The sequence below is a fragment of the Bidens hawaiensis genome, unplaced genomic scaffold (genome assembly GCF_021521415.1).
Source record: "Bidens hawaiensis isolate Kalapana, Puna unplaced genomic scaffold, B.hawaiensis_p1.1 tig00028498_1, whole genome shotgun sequence".
Lineage (NCBI taxonomy): Eukaryota > Viridiplantae > Streptophyta > Magnoliopsida > Asterales > Asteraceae > Bidens > Bidens hawaiensis.
The window spans coordinates 20608-37268 of NW_027494659.1; the positions used below are offsets into that span (position 1 = coordinate 20608).

Here is a 16661-nt window from a genome sequence, read left to right on the forward strand (position 1 = left end):
TCGGTTCATAAGATCCATAAATACTGCCAGTGTGTTGGTTAACCAGAAAGGCATTACTAAGAATTTATAATGATCGTACCGAGTTCTAAAGGCTGTTTATGAAATATCTTCCTCCTGAATTTTCACTTGGTGATAACCAGATCTAAGATTAATTTTGGAAAAATATTTCACTCCCTGAAGTTGGTCAAACAAATCATCAATTTGAGGAATGGGATACCTATTCTTGATAGTCACGTTGTTCAATTCCCGATAATCAATACACATTCGAGAACTTCCATAATTCTTTTCACAAACAACACCGGTGCTCCCCACGATGAATAGCTAGGAAGCATACAACCACTGTCCATTAATTGTTGCAATTGATTGGATAATTCTTGCATTTCAGAAGGTGCAAGTCGGTAAAGTGCCTTAGCGATAGGAGCTGCTCCTGGAATTAGGTCAATACAAAATTCAGCTTGTCTGGTTGGTGATAATCCAAACAATTCATTCGAAAAAACACCTGAATATTCTCGTACCGCTGAGATGTCTGCTATACGTTTTTCATCGGGGTTCTTAATTGTTACACTTGCCAAATACGCTATACAATCTTGGCGTAAATATTTTAATACTTTAAGATGAGATACGAGAGGCAATACAGTACCAGATTTTTCTCCTTGTACTGTGATCATTTCATTGTCCGAAAGGGGAATTTTAATAGTTTGTCCTTACAAACGATTTCTGCCTTATACTTAGATAGCCAGCTCATACTTCCTAATTCTACTAGGAGTAAATCAGTAAGGAATGGTTGGTCGTTTAGGATGAGGGGGCAATTCGAACTATTTGGTTAACAATTATAAACTTACCGTTAGCGAGTTCTATAGTATAAGGATCTATTAGTTCACTAACCGGCATATTCCCCAAAGGTAAAAAGTTAGCAGATACAAAACTTCTATCAACGTCCGTATCAAACAAAACTGAAGCATACTGATAAGAAACTAAGAATATACCACGTTTTTAATACAATTTATTATATATATATATATATAAAATACTATACATTAATAAATAAACCAAAACTTAAACATTAGAAATAAAATTATGAAATAAACTAAAACATAGAAAAATAATTAAAACATGTTCAACCGTAAACTTTATTACGTGAAGAAAAAAAATCCGTAGATAAAGAAGAATACTAATTTATTTAGAATCCTTTTTTTTTTATTTTAGAATGGTTGAAATGAGTTTGCTTTTGGACGAAATGTATATATTTGTATTTGACAATTTGTAATAATAAAATAAAGAGTGAAAAAAGGAAATAAAGAGAAAGGGTTTTGGTGGGTGAAGTAAAAGGTATATGAAATTCTCCCATTAATTAAGTATTCATTCGTCTTAAAAAAACCATTTTCAAAGTAAAGCAATGTCCGTGAAAAATGTGTATGTAATAAAAGTAAACACAATTTTTTTGTGTATATAAATAAAAATAAAAACTAATAATAATATCATCCCTTTGTTGTTTAGGCTAAACGTAGTGGGTGAGAAAAGGGGCTATTTTGGGGCGATTTTTTGGAGGAACACCGCCCCCCCCCCCCCCCCCCGGCGATAATTGGGCGAAAAGGGGCGGGGGCGGCAAATATTTGTCGCTGCGAAGTGGGAAAGAAAATAGTATAATAATAATGCCGTTACCCAACGGCTATATATAAAAAAAAAATTATTTAAAAACTTAATATATATATCAAACTTTATTTAACCATTTTCACCTTATCATACACAAACACAAAAATAAAAATATCAATCATTTTTATTATTTTCATACTTCTTCAAACTCAATGAGTTCCCCCGATTCCACGAACTCTGCCGAGATTTTGGATCAATTAATAAACGAGAGTCGAAGAATTCATCAGATTCACCGACAAGTGGCGGAAGAGCATTTAAAGGTCACGAACGCGGTTCGGGCCGTCGTCAATAACATGGTGTCCGGCTCTGCTTCATCTACGGCACCACGTAGACAGTCATATAACCTTCGGGATCGTACGCAAGCGAACGCTCGTTTGATGAAGGACTACTTCGACGACTCACCTACATTTAAAGACGCTATGTTTCGACGTCGTTTTCGGATGTCCAAGCGTTTATTTTTGCGCATCATTGGAGATATGGAGCGGGAGTATGAGTATTTTCAACAGAAACCCGATGCAAGAGGATATTTAGGATTCTCCGCCATCCAAAAGTGTACTTCGGCTATACGCATCCTCGCATTCGGCAACACGACCGATATCAATGACGAGTATTTAAAGATGGCTGAGAAAACAACGAGAGATGCGTTGGAGAATTTTTGCATCGGTAATATTTAAATTGTTTGTATTAACTATTGTTTTTAATATAAATATTGTTTAATAATTTATTTGTATAGGGATAATACAATTATACTCTCGTCGTTATCTGAGGATTCCTACTTCAAACGACCTGACTCGCATATATGATGTACACGAAAGCAAACATTCTTTTCCAGGCATGATCAGGAGTATAGATTGCATGCATTGGAGTGGGCCAACTGTCCAGCCGCATGGCGAGGTCAATACACTCGTGGTGACCATGGAGTGCCAACGGTTAGTCTTCAAGCCATTTGTTCACACGACCCCTGGATTTGGTCAGCCTTCTTTGGCTCAGTCGGGTCCAACAACGACATAAACGTTCTCAACGCGTCACCCGTGTTAGAGTATTACATCAGCCGTAGCATACCGGTCTTACCGTTTTATGCCAAAGATACCTTCTATCGTCACAGATACTATTTGGGAGATGGGATATATCCAGAGTACTCGATCATCGTCAAGACATTTCAAGACCCTATCGAAGAAAAAAAAGATTATTTTAAGAAGAAGCAAGAGTTCGCGAGAAAGGATATCGAGAGGTGTTTCGGGGTTCTAAAAAAACGTTGGCATTATATGAAAAACCCTTGTCGTGTATGGACGTTGGCAAAAATGAGCGATGCCATGTATACGTGTATCATATTGCATAATATGATTTTAGAAGACGATGGAAAAGCAATATGTCAACACTATATACCAGGAAGCGTTCCAGAACAGTTCCCTGAACCAACCCAAGACCAATGAACGTATAACATTCACCAGCTCACATCAAGTGATATACATAACCAACTGAAAGCGGATTTGGTTCAACACGTGTGGGATAATCGTCCCGTTGAGGAGGACGAAGACGAGTACGAGGACGAAGACGAAGACGGGGAGGAGGACAATGACGACGACGGGGACGAAGACGAAGACGAATAGATTAGTTTTTTTAATGTATATTTATATTTCGGTGTGTTTTTTTTATTATAATTTATTTTTATTATTCGTGTATTTTTTTTAGTTTATGTACTTTTTTGTATTTATTTTTTAATTTTTAATATATTTTTATTTAATTATTTAAATAAATTGGTTTTTATTTAATTAGTTTATTTATAAAAAGAAAATAATAAAAAAAGAAACTGTGGGCCCAACTTGTAGCGCCTACACCATTACACCCTAAAAACAAATTTACACTCCATGCTGACTGGACGCCACGTGTCACAATTCGTCCACCTACTTACTTACTTACATGATCTGGGCCCATAGCTTTTGTTTGTTTGAACTGAAAACCAGGATAGATACATACATACATACATATAAAAAAACTCCTCCTCCTCACTCAGTACAGTAAGAATTAAACTTGAAAATCTCACCTACGCATCTTTCTACTCTTTCATGTAGTATTTATTATTATTATTACCGGTGGTTGAAGAAGGTAATTGAAGCCGATGGCTTCGTATCGAAGTAGTAGAGGTCCAGCCAACAAAGTAGTAGTAGATCGAGTCAATCTCAGAGCCTCTAATTCCTCCTTCAAATCCAAGACTAATTCTAATGTTCGTCGGAGTGCTGCTCTTACTGATTCAGGTTTGTTTATTATTATTATTATTATTATTGTTTTTTAATAAATTATATAGATAGGTATGTCTGATCAAGTGTTATAGATTGATAATGGATGAATCATGTATGGTACATTAGTATGTGTGTTGTATGCAAATTATGCCTAATAATTAGGGTTTCAGCATGTCAAATGGTAAGGTAGGTTCTAACAGTTAAGTTGTTGTATATGATTATCCCAAGATGCAGGTTATAGATCCATATGTGTTGCGTTTACATGTTGTTGGACTTGGCATTGAATATGTGCAGTATTCTCACTCTACTCTTATCCTACCCTTTTTTATAATTTCAAGTTTTCTAATCATCCGATGCCTTAATGCAATATCAGTACACCTGCACCTGTAACCTAGTACCTAGTTTCTCATAAATAACATTTTTTAAGTGTTGATTTTGGTGCTGTGACCGAGACTTTGTAGTTCATGGCTGCATTTTGTTTTCTCCACTACCAGCAATTAAACATCTGCAAATCTTTTATTACAACCAACTTGGAAATCTAAATCACACAGTTTAAAACTAATATCTTGAGTTGGTGTCTCAGTGTCTGGTCGCGTTCGAGTTGCTGTCAGATTGAGACCTCAAAATGCTGAGGAGATGGTGGCAGATGCTGATTTTGCTGATTGTGTGGAGTTGCAACCAGAGGTCTGAAATTTGAATTACAGTTCTTCAATTAGATTTTAGTTATTCATGTGATTATTCGTGGTGACAGTTTTTGTTTTTTTTCATTATCTCCATCTCAGTTCAAACGGTTGAAACTTCGAAAGAACAATTGGGATTCGGACACTTATGAATTCGATGAAGTTCTAACTGAATCTGCTTCACAGAAGCGTGTTTATGAAGTTGTTGCAAAACCTGTAGTGGAGGTTGGTAGTATGATACGTTGAAGTTTTCTCTACTTCTGTTATTTTCTATCACACAGCTTTTGTATGTGAAAACTTAAACATCTTGTAAGCTGTAACTAACATGTTTAAGCAATTTTCAGAGTGTTCTAGATGGTTACAACGGGACAGTGATGGCTTATGGTCAAACTGGCACGGGGAAGACTTTTACTCTAGGACGATTGGGCGATGAAGACACATCAGCACGTGGAATCATGGTCCGTTCAATGGAGGATATACTTGCTAACATATCTCGGGATTCTGATTCTGTTATGATCTCATACTTGCAGGTATCTATAGCCTTACACATATCATAAAACAATGAAACTAACGTTCTAATTGAGATAAAATTATTTTCTGAATCAAATGCAGCTTTAAATGGAGACAATCCAAGATCTCTTAAATCCGATTAACGATAACATTTCAATTGTTGAAGATCCAAAAACTGGTGACGTGTCAGTACCAGCTGCAACTCTTGTAGAGATACAAACCCACCATGATTTTATGGAGTTATTGCGGTTGGGAGAAGCTCATAGAGTTGCTGCTAACACAAAACTGAACACCGAGTCTTCTCGTAGTCATGCTATTTTAATGGTAGAAAATAGTTTCATGTTTCTACCAGTTGCATGTGTTAATAATTACATAAATCTTGACAAAACGTTGTTAAACACTATTTTAGGTGCACGTCAAGAGATCTGTTACAGATATGGAATCCGAGATCACAAGTGAAAGTTACCATTCTCTTCACATGAGCAAAAGCTCAAAGCCACCTATTATTCGAAAAGGCAAATTAGTTGTTGTAGATCTTGCAGGCTCTGAGCGTGTTCACAAGTCAGGTGCATGGTTATAATTTGCAATGATATTTTGTTAAGTAGTAGGCCTTTAATGTTATATAGTTACAACTTTTACTTTCAGGAAGTGAGGGACACACGTTAGAGGAAGCCAAATCTATAAATCTTTCACTAAGTGCATTAGGAAAGTGCATAAATGCTCTTGCAGAGAATAGCCCTCATGTACCCGTTAGAGATTCTAAGTTGACGAGGCTGCTTAAAGATTCATTTGGAGGTCAGTTCTTAAGAATATTATCAGTTTTTTTAATTATTTTTTTACACTAGGTTAGATCCCGTGTACTACACGGGGCGGTAATAAAACAAAAACAACAAAAATAAGTTATCATAAATAGTTACAAACATTTTCAATTCATATGATAAAATTACACATAGATATGTTGTACATAAATTACATAATTAAAGAGAACATATTATTGGTCATACTTCAATTTAAGTTGCAAATTTACGACAAAAAAATGCCGCTATCCCATATTATCAATTTGTAGGAAGATGGATGCTAACCTTCTCTTAAAGTAGCTTTGGATGATTCCCCGCTTCCATTTGACAGTCACTGGATGAATTAGAAAGCAAAAAAGTGTAGCTAAGCTAAGCATGTTCATATGAGATCAACCACATACACACAAAATGTAAACAAATTTACACGGTACATACCACTGCTGCATAAGACATCTTTACATCAATGCCCATGTAGCAGAGCTCTTTTGTTAGGCTTCTAACCAGCCATTCTACCATTCTCATCTTTTAACATCTATAAACATCAAAATTGTGGCAATTCATAAACATAGGTTAGTACATAAACATATAATAAGAATCTTACGCGATAGAGCAATGGTGTAGTAGAGCACACCTAGGTTTATGAGGTAATGAAGAACATGTAATGAAGAAGAAGAGTAATATTTATAATATGTTTTGTAACTCTAAAAGAAGGTTTAATCTTTCATTTGAAGTTAAAGGTGGCTTCAGTGACTTCAATTTTGTAAATCAAATTTAGAGTTAAAAGCTGTTTGAATGAAGCAGTTTCCATTTTCTTAATTAATGGAGACTTAATAAATGATAATTGCATAATGTTTTATTATGTTATATTATATTAATTAGAATACAGTTGTTGCGATCATATTTTTAAATAATCAATTAGGAAACAAGTTTTTGCAGCACTAAACTAATGCTTAACATATACGAGTGCACACGTAAAAAGAGATTTAGTTCTTTATGTTATGCAAAATGTACGTTACAAAGGCAGATAATAAAATATACTTTCAATTTGTAGAAATTATTTTCATACATAAATTTGTAATTCTTCATTTAACTTGTTAATTTAACTAAATGATCTAACGTTTTGTTTTTAAGTCATCTGCAGATTGAATTATTAAATCTACCAAAAATTCTCATGAGAACCTTTTAACAAATAAATTTCAATCCATATAATGAGGCAAACGAAGTAAACGTGATTGTTTAATTATGTCAATTTTTCTATTGTTCAATGTCTGATCAATCTCCATCTTATCAACATTTTCAATATCATATTAGATTTTAGAAGCGCACATAATAAGTTTTTGAAAGAGGGTTTATATGTAGATGTTAAAGTTAATTAAATATGGAGAACCCAAAGGTTTAATTTTTTAATTTGGAGTTAAATGTCACATGGCAATTTGAGGGATTAGAAAGTTGCTACATATGCTTGAAAGGAGTTAGAGAAGGACATGTGACATTAGATGTTTTTTTACTATATACGGAAGATGTTTAACTTATATTCAAGCATATGTATTTGCAGGTACTGCAAGAACATCATTAATTGTAACTGTTGGCCCGTCTCCACGGCATCGTGCAGAAACCGCAAGTACTATATTATTTGGACAAAGGGTGAGCAACAATTTGAAAGCATTCAACTAAATAACTAACAAGCTATGTTCTCTGTTTTTATGCATAAAGTTGAGCAGTTGCTGAAACATTGACCAAAATCCTTGTAGTAAAATCATAAAGCACGAGGTCTCAATTGTTTAAATAGTTATTTTTGTTACTTTTAATCTATTACAGGCTATGAAGGTGGAGAACATGTTGAAAATCAAGGAGGAATTTGATTACAAAAGTTTGTGTAAAAGGCTTGAGACACAAATTGACAAACTGATTGCAGAAAATGAAAGACAGCAGAAAGCATTTGAGGATGAAACTGAAAGGACCGCGATAGAAGCACAACAACGTATATCCGAGGCTGAAATTAATTATAAAGAAGCTTTAGAGGTTAGTTTGCAGATTTGTGTTTGCAATTTAACTTTATAGTTGTCATTTTAGCAAACTGCATGAAATAGAAACACTGTTTATACATTTTTCAAAAGTGAAACCAAGTTACATTTATTATTGGTTGTAGCAATGCGTGACATGTTCACACTCAACCGGTAGCAGGTCTATTTTTGCTGATATTTTAAACGAAATGCTGATGTGGCATATTGTATTTCATTTTAGTGTACATGTATATCTCACTTGGCATCCGACTCGACATTTAATAATTATTTTCAGTTATATATTTTTTTTATAAAAAAGCTACCTTATCAAACTTGTAAACATTTTATTTCCACATAAGCATTTGTTTCCAGGCATTTATGCTAATCCATAATGTTTTGTCATAGACGGAGAAAATGAAATGCCAGATGGACTACATGGAATCAATAAAAAAGCTAGAAGAAAAGTGGATGAACAACCATTCAAAACATGGAACCAATGGGTTTACACATGGCAATCATGGAGAGGTATCAAATTATCTATCCTGAATATTTTAGTTATTTAAGAGGCTTTTAATCTCAAATCTCAAAGCAATGCATATCTGATGATTTCACTATCACGATAAATTCTACAACTTTATATATTTTCCCGTACCTTTAATCATTAGGGTAATGATCATGCCAATGATGATGTTAAAGAATTAAAAATAAAGCTTCAGAAGGAAATAGCTTTGAGAAAACAAGTTGAAGAAGAGATGCAAAATCTTAAGAATTCACAACTGCATCCTGCCGAGGTCTGAATTTTTTTTTTCTATTTTAAATATCTTACATTATTTTTTAAATTTCTGTTCACTGGAATACATCACATCTCATATTTCTCTTAATGGATTAGGCAGGAGTAAATGCTGATGTCATAAAGCTCCAAAATTTACTAGATGACGAGGTTCGTCATAAACAGAAACTCGAGGAAGAAGTTTTGCTATTGCAAGGCAGATTGTCACAACTGACTTTCAGTTCTGGTCAGGTAGAAAATTGATCTTTATACGCATTAAATCTTTGTTAACTTGGTTTTAAAATGTGTGATGCGCTCCAATGTGTTTTGATCCAAAAAGCCGATGCGTGATGTGCACACATCACGTATGCGAGGCGTTTATATTAAAAATGCTAAAAACTTATTTATAGATGATATTTTAACTTGTTATCTTAAAAAAATAAGAGAGATCAAAATATAACTTTAAAAAGGTTATAGTACCACCAAAGAAGGTTATGTATAACCAAAATAAGTCTTATGTGTACTAGTAGTTTGTGCATAAGGTACAAGTAGCCTATGAAGGAACTAACTTCAACTTAGAAATGCGCACATCAGACCGCATCGTGCATTATGCAATTTAGAGTGCATAATCGTCACATCATGGATTGCAGCACGCCGCGTCGCGCATTATGCGCTCCTGATGCATGTATATTTAAACCAAGTTCGTTAATTAAAACCATGTGATGTGTTCTTTGAATTGATTCGGTTTGAAATCTGTATTTGGGGAATTGAACCTCTGGTTTCTCACTGGGTCCATGTAAAATGCATGGACCTCCAGTGATGTTTTGTTCTTTATAAACTTTTTGGCCTTTTAAAGAAAGTTGTATTACAGAAAGAGGTAAATATTTGAGATGTTTTTGTTGTTTCAGCCAAGAAACTCACAACTTGATAATCAAGGTAACGGAGAGAGATCATCAATAGCCAATCTTCACGAACACGGTATGCAAAATTTGCACTTTTAATGATTTATAAAGTGGCTTATGCTATATTGTTATTAACTTTTTTTCCTTTTATCTCAAATTGAATAGTTGGGTTGCAAAAGATCTTGTCTTTGCTAGAATCGGAAGATCCGAACGTACGTTTGCATGCAGTTAAAGTGGTGGCCAACTTAGCAGCTGAAGGTCATTGTTTCTTGAAACCTTCTTATCAAAGTATTGTTCGTTTGATTGATTATTTCTGAAGTTATGTAATATGCAGATACTAATCAGGAAAGAATAGTTGAAGCTGGTGGTCTGTCATCCTTGCTGGCACTCCTTAGAAGCAGAAGCTTTGATGAAACGATTTGCAGAATAGCAGCCGGTGCTATTGCGAATCTTGCAATGAACGGTCTGTGCGTTTATTATGGACCGTTTGTTTATGTACAGGATCAACTTATTCTGATTATTTTGTGACATTTATGGTTGATGCAGAAGCTAATCAAGAATTAATTATGGCTCAAGATGGGATTAGTTTGCTGGCAATGACTGCAGCCGATGCTGAGGATCCGCAGACTTTACGAATGGTAGCTGGAGCTATTGCCAACCTATGTGGAAATGGTAATGCTAAATAATTTATATTCAGTATTTGTATAATTACTTTATTATCCCAACCTATTTCTCACTTCATTTTCCAATTAAGCAGATCCATTTTAATCAGGAACTGTAATTATTTTGACTCACAACCTATGCAGTCGATATCACCAATATATTATATTGGTCCCTTAGTAAAATATCGGTACCGATAATATTGGCGATATTGACCGATAAATCACCGATATTCTTGATATCAGTGTTCTAAGTCTTAATTATCAATTTTTAGTGTTCAATGTTGGTGTTTTAAGTCTTAATCGGTTTCTACTTGCTACGATTGTTAGTGTTTTGCAAGTTGCAAAATGGTTAACTTGTTAATGGTAGCAGAGTCTACTGAATTATTAGTGTTAAATGGCTATATATATGAATTTTACATGATATTAAAATTACCGATATCCCACCGCGATAACCGATATCTCAAATATCGGTCCTTCACCGATATTCGATATTTTTCCGCATTAATTGCTTAGCTCACAACTAACAAGTACTTCAGTTATAGCGAGATATATTTTTGTAATTTCAGTTTATACAAATAAACTGCTTCATTTCATAGAAAAGATACAAGCCTTTGTTATGATTAGGCCTGTAACGAATCGAATCAATGAACATGAATGAGGCATGTTCATGCTCGTTCGGTTAACAAATGATCGAACACGGCCTGTAACACGAACAGGGTTTTCTTGTTCATGTTCGTTAAGAAAGTTAACATGATCATGTTTGTTTTTGTTAATATTATAAACGAATGGTTCACGGACGTAGACGAACATAAACGAATAAATATAACTGAACATTGATATATATATAGATTTGCAAACATCGATTGAAAGTAAACGTGAATATCAATCAGTTGGGCCTAAAAAATATTAACACTAGACAAAATTGTAATGGTCCTAAGAGTTTAAATGAATACATAATGGAACAAACTTAAACAAACGTATACTAAAGAACATAAGTGAATGAACTCGATGTGATTGAATGTTCGTTTGTTTTATTGAATGAACAAAATGTTTGTTCATGTTTGTTTGTTCATTTAATAAACGAACATAAGTTAACTTCCCGCCGAACGGTTCAGGAATTGTTCATTGCATGTCATTTCCAAAAGTTCTTTATTAAGACACATGCTACAATATGTGTTATTTTTGTTGAAAGTTAAAACTGCTTATCAATTCTACAAAAGTAGAATTTAATGAAAACATACATGTTGGTATGTAGGATATTGTTGATGTGTTGGATTGCCATTTTCAGATAAACTACAAAGTCGGTTGCGATCTGAAGGCGGTATCAAGGCTTTGCTCGGGATGGTTAGGTCACGACACCCGGACGTTCTTTCTCAAGTTGCACGGGGAGTTGCAAATTTTGCAAAATGCGAGTCCCGAACTGTTAGTAAAGGCAAGTCCCTTGAGTATAAACAAACAAAGAATCTTAGTTTTGCTCCTTTTGTTTCTAGCGTTGAAACTTGGTGATTTATACAACAAGTAAGACTTATTTATTTATTTACTTTGTTAGGGAACAAAAAGAATCGATCATTGTTGATAGAAGACGGAGCACTTCCATGGATTGTGCAAAATGCCAACAACGATGCATCAATAATTAGACGCCACATTGAGCTTGCACTTTGTCATTTAGCACAACACGGTTAGTATTTCGTTTTGTTCAAATCTTAAATATCTATATACAAACCATTTAATAATTAGCAAACACTTTTTACATTGGAAAATTGGTTTTAAATAATTCCAACTATTCCCAACTAACGACATAGATGATGACGGTCCCATCTTTTAACATATTTGTTCCCAATGGTCTACGACTAACATAATCTTAACACCGTTGGTTGCAGGTTGCTGGAAAAACGTTTTTGGCCAGAAAAATCACATTTTTTGCCGGAAAAACTTTTTCCCAAACCTTTGTAACCTTAGATCAGACCTTTAGAAATATTTTTCTAGTAAAAGCTCTAGTTATTCAGGTCATCAGAACCCTAGAAGTCTTGAACCACCGTCGGAGCCAACTGGTGGTGGTATTTAGGTTGAGTTTTCTGGCGACCTGCAACTAACGGCGTTAGGATTCTATTAGTTGCGGACCGCTGGGAATAAATATGTTAAAAGATGGGACCGTCATCAACCATGTCGTTAGTTGGGACTGTTATTTGCCAATAGTGAATAGTTAGGATTATTTAAAACCAAATTTCCTTTTACATTAGGATCATATTTGAATGCGCTGGTTCTAATGTGTATTGCGGTTATGTTTTTAGAAGTGAATGCTAAAGATATGGTGAGTGGAGGTGCACTGTGGGAGCTAGTTCGTATCTCACGTGATTGTTCCCGAGAAGACATACGTGCCCTTGCTCGTCGTACTTTGACTTCTAGTCAAACATTTTCGTCTGAACTGCGGCGCTTAAGAGTAGAGATCTAAATTGATGTAGCTTTATTTAAACAATGCGATCGTTTTTTTTGTAACATTCGTGTGGGCATTCCGGCTTATTGTGGGTTGCTTCATGTTTGGTGTTGTTTATAGGATGGTAAGTAATAAACACTTGTTTCATAAACACACATTTTTCGTTTTTGATTAGTTGGTAAACGTTTTGTAATATCTTATTTTGCAAGTAAAAATGGTTAGATGTGGACATGTGCTGTTACGTTAAGCTATTTGTTAACATTTCGATATAAGTTTTATTGAAAATGAAATTGTTTTCGGTATAAGTATTTTAAAACCACCTCTTTCACGACTTTGATATCATCATGACTTATAATGGATGCAAAAGTCGATTTTTGGACTTGCCTGGCCAAGACAATAATCTTAGACAATTAAAGAGAAGAATGACAGAGAGTTTCTATTAGTGAGGAGAGAGAGAGAGTGGCTTCGCTCTTATAAGCTAGTTCTTACTTGTGAGCTCTAACTCCTTGCTTTCTTTCCCATCTTTGAATTCCAACTGAAAGGGGAATTTCCCCTTTCACTGCCTTCTTTATCCGGGGTTAATTCTGTCCGTACACATCTTAATCCTACTTTCTAAAATGTATCGTAAGAGATGCTTAATAACGATGTCATACGGAACCGATGTTGTACCATACCATCCGAACAACATTATCTCTAAGGGTATTTATTCTTATGGTAGTTGGTTTCGATACAAGTAGGTTTAGGTATTTTTACGCTATTGGTACCGGGCCGGTTCGTGCATATAACGAAGTAACGAACTCCACTTGCACTGCATGGAAGAATCTACCAGACTACCAGTTACCTACTAGGCTACTATTATTCAATTTCATTGCTGCTGTTGGGTCTCATCTATTTGGTTTGTTCTTATGAACAGATAGCCTAATATGGCGCTAATGAAAGAAGCCCCCCATGAGCCCATCTAACAAAAAATTTATGGACTTAACTAAAATATATATGAACAAATATAGCGACAAATACGATATTAGTTTGTTAATAGAAACGGTAATGTATATAAACGGAAGGTAAAGTTAAAATAAAAATGGAGATAAAAATGAGAAGTATGAGAATAATTTTTGACCATAAAAAAGACCCTTTAAAAATAAATTCAGAAAAATAATAAAGAAAATCATAACTCAAAATATAACAAAAAAAGATGAAAGGGGAAAAGATACAATGCCGAGATCAAAGACACAATGATGAAAGTGAACAAAAGACACAATTATAACAAATATAACACAATACCGAACAAAAAAAGCATAATGTTGAGTAATATAACACAATACAAAGAAAAAAGACACAATGTCAAAGAAAAAAATACACAATCAATGACGAAAATACACACAAAACACAATGATAAACAAAAATACACAATAATCTTTTTACTCACCATTTTTTTTGAGAACGAGAAAGACGGTGAAACATTTTTGTGTTTTTAATTTTTGGCCTTTTTTTTATTAAATTTTAAGTTATGATTTTTTATTAATTTTTTATGGGTTTTTTTTGTGTGAATATAAATCCTTCTCACTAAAGATATTTTTACTAAAACTGTGGAGAGAAAATATTAACCAAAATAGGTGATTTGAAAAGTATATACTAAAATAATAAAGTTTTTTTTATAAACTTGTTTGTCTCACTCTAACACTCTTCATATTATATAACAAAATAATTCTTATTAAAAATTTATAAAAGTATATATAATTTATTTTTTGTTTTTCATTTCATTCAAAATAAAAATATTCAAAAAAAATGTTTTTGGAAACAACTTCTTATATTCATAATATTTTATTTACTTAAATTTTTTTTTGACGAAGACTACGTTTTGGTTGTTTATTCTCTTTCTTTTTTATTACTCGATTATGCTATTTATTCAAGTTGTTTTCCTGTACAGAAGTGTTTAAAAATTGAGTTGGATATATATCGATATTGTTTAGTCGGACCTGGTTTGGTTTGCCATCGGTGTTGGTATGATACTTGCACTCGAACCCGTAAATGTCACAATATCAAAAAAAAATCATGTATATATATTTTGGATAAAACTTTGTTTCAATAAAAATTATACCAAAATATCAGAAAATATAATTATACACATAAGCAAAAACCATAAAAACAAATGTGGATATCGGTGTCAGTATAGATCTTCAGTCAAAATTGGTTTTGTTCGTATAAGTACTGATAAAGTATTGACACTCAACAAAGTTTAAATCCTGAACACCGAGAAAAAAAGTTAAACACAACCGTGTATTGTAACATCCCGTTTTTCTAGTTCAGTTAATAAAATGAAAATATAAGTTATTATGAGTCGGGCTAGTGTTGGGTTAAATGGATATGGGTTATGGACTTGGGTTATGAAGGAAAGAAGGAAAGACCATGGGCTTAAGCCCATGATCCATAAATATATAAACCTTAATTACCCATTTAATAATTCATTTACACATATTCCATACACCACCAAAACACACACTTAAGCTCTCTCTTTAATTTCTCTTCTTTCTCTAGCCGAACCAAGATAGAATACCGATCCCGATCCAAGGTAATGATAGTATGATGTTGTATGAACTCAAACCCGTTAGATTTAGTAACGAAACGATGAGCCGACACCGTTAAAAACGTTAAAGTCACGAGATCCGGGTGGAATCGGGTATAAACCGAACCTAAGATGAGCTTAGGGGTCACCCTAGCTTAGATCTGGATCGAACGGGATGAAAAATGGTGAAAAAGAGTCAGATCTCGTTTTCCAGGCGAAGCCGCGGTTTTCTGGCGACGACGACGCCGGAAAGGCGGCGGGTACGAGAATGATGTGTCAGAGAATGTTTCTGACATTCTCTGACCTAACCCTAGGTAATTCGTTAACGGGGAGTTAACGAATTAGAAGCAATTCGTCAAGTGATTCGTTAATGGAAGCTTAACGAACTAGCCTTAGTTCGTACCCAGATTCGTTAAGGAAAAAATAACGAATTAACCTCAATTCGTTATAGTGTTTCGTTAAAAGGTGATAACTAACTAGAAGGTTCAATTCGTTACAAAGGGCTCATTCGCTATGAAGTTCAATTCGTTACAGAAGGACCAGTTCATTATAAGGTCCAGTTCGTTATAAGGATCAGTTCGTTATGGGTCATTCGTTATGAACGCAATTCGTTAAGAACCAACTAACGAACTAGAAGTTTGATAAATGACAGAATAGTCCCTAGAGTTAGAAAAGAATGAGATAATTACAAAATTGCCCCTGGGCTTTGAAAATTTATGAAAGATACCTTTAAAGGTTAACGAGTAACGATTAACAAACCGGTAAAGATTCAATGAAGTAAAACCGGCTTAGACGCGTAGGACTAATTAAGTAGCAATAAGGATGACTAGAGCGGTATTTAATATTGCATTTATTAAACAGTTAGTCGCGCACGACTCAAGAAAGGGATTACCATTAACGATGAACGTAACCGAGTTCAGGTGAGTTTCTAGCCCCATTTCTTTGTTATGTTTTCGGGGCTGTGTGCATACTCGATGTGATTAGTCAATACACTTACCTTAAGTGGTAAGTGTATGCTATATATGATTGCTTGACGATACGTGAACGATCTTCGGATATTGCATGTACCGCCATGTGGTAGTTTAAAGATAAGATTGCTATATATATGATATATGATTGATGTATGGATGTTATATGACATATAAAGGATTGATAGTACGTGAACGATCTTCGGATATTGCACGTATTGCCAAGAATAGTGATTGTCTCCTTATATGGATATTAAATAGTAAATTATAGAGTTCCCTTTACGAATAATATATATTGTGTTCCTCTGATGGAAGGTACATTGTTCCTCTAATGGAAAGCCTAGTGTTCCTCTAATGGAAAGCATAATGTTTCTCTAATGGAAAGCATAGGGTTCCTCTAATGGAAAACATAGCGTTCCTCTAATGTGAAGCATACTGTTCCTCTAATGGAAAGCATAGTGTCACATTAGTGGATAGCCT

At 34.3% G+C, this 16661-nt stretch overlaps 1 pseudogene across 1 annotated transcript; it reads left to right on the forward strand.

The window, feature by feature from the left end:
- Positions 1-3736: 3736 nt before the first annotated feature.
- LOC143577262 (kinesin-like protein KIN-UA) lies at positions 3737-12769 on the forward strand (annotated as a pseudogene). Its single transcript, XR_013143086.1, has 19 exons — positions 3737-3908; positions 4477-4577; positions 4676-4798; positions 4918-5103; positions 5186-5407; positions 5493-5649; positions 5729-5878; positions 7436-7524; positions 7699-7902; positions 8289-8408; positions 8549-8674; positions 8773-8904; positions 9561-9630; positions 9720-9812; positions 9889-10017; positions 10101-10226; positions 11505-11648; positions 11766-11894; positions 12508-12769. The product of XR_013143086.1 is annotated as a kinesin-like protein KIN-UA (transcript).
- The last annotated feature ends 3892 nt before the right edge of the window (positions 12770-16661 follow it).